The following is a 1,015-nucleotide window of genomic DNA, read 5'->3' as shown; positions in this document are numbered from 1 at the left end:
CTTTTAAGTAAATTCTTTACCAGTTTTCCATGACCTGACAACATTTTTAGCACCCTCCTCAGTGTTTTCAGAATACCATGACTGCCTCTGGTGGAGAGTGTTCCTTGACAAGCATGGCTAAACAACAAGTATCTGTCTTGAGTTGTGGGAGTACATAAGGCGTAAGAGAAACTGGAATTCAGGTACAGTCACATATCCTCAAGATGCTGTGGCCAGTTTAATACCATTCATCTACCCTACTGATCTCAACATAAACATCTGTCATGCCCAATAATGTGTAAGCAGCAGTCACATTTGCCCACCTCCTTACTTACACACACACAAAGGAAAGACATCTTACAATTATAAGTTTTTAAAATTCCATCAAAACTCACTCTTTCAACATTTCTTCATAACACGTTCTGAAAGAAAATATAACAGTATTTTAGTAAAACGAATGCCCATTTCCTTTCCAAAAACTAACTCCACTATTTTAAAACATATGTAAGGAGGAAAACATTTTTACCTATGTAAAAGATGTCCACATGGCAAGACCTGAGCAACAACACGGGATGTATGAATGTCCTACAAAAGGAAAACGTGAGTGCTATATAAAGATGATATCAACACCTAAGTATTCTAAATCAAGAAGGGAGGCTTCCAAAGTGAAAAGTTTACCTTACCTCCAAACATATTGGACAATTCTGCCGAGAAACATTTTCAATACACTGTTTAAAGGAGAAACTCAGATTAATGAAAGCTTAAACAGATAAAAATGCCAACAGTGTATTAATAATAAAAGCTAATAAAACCAACTTATTAAAAACAATAGCTGGGGCCAGGGATTTAGTTTGGCAGCACTGCACCTGCCTTGTAAGCACAAGGTCCTGAGTTCAATCCCCAGTACCACAAAAAAACAAAAAAGCTAATATTAATACATGCTTCTGATACGTCAGTTTTTTATTAGTCTTTAATTTTCACAGCATCAGGCTTGATACATTACTTGAATCAATAAAAATACTCAATAAACCTTAAC

At 35.7% G+C, this 1,015-nt stretch overlaps 1 long non-coding RNA gene across 1 annotated transcript; it reads right to left on the bottom strand.

Moving 5' to 3' along the window:
- Nucleotides 1-7: 7 nt before the first annotated feature.
- On the bottom strand, nucleotides 8-1,003 carry LOC104857872. The gene is made up of 3 exons (XR_778998.2): nucleotides 663-1,003; nucleotides 506-564; nucleotides 8-401 (listed from the first exon to the last, which is right to left on the bottom strand). It is a non-coding gene; the product is annotated as an uncharacterized LOC104857872 (long non-coding RNA).
- Between the last annotated feature and the right edge of the window lie 12 nt (nucleotides 1,004-1,015).

This window comes from Fukomys damarensis, unplaced genomic scaffold, assembly GCF_012274545.1.
Source record: "Fukomys damarensis isolate Sample0158 unplaced genomic scaffold, DMR_v1.0_HiC HiC_scaffold_33420, whole genome shotgun sequence".
In the NCBI taxonomy this organism is placed as follows: domain Eukaryota; kingdom Metazoa; phylum Chordata; class Mammalia; order Rodentia; family Bathyergidae; genus Fukomys; species Fukomys damarensis.
Note: the sequence above shows the minus strand (reverse complement) of the source record. Positions and strands in the feature narration are given on the sequence as shown.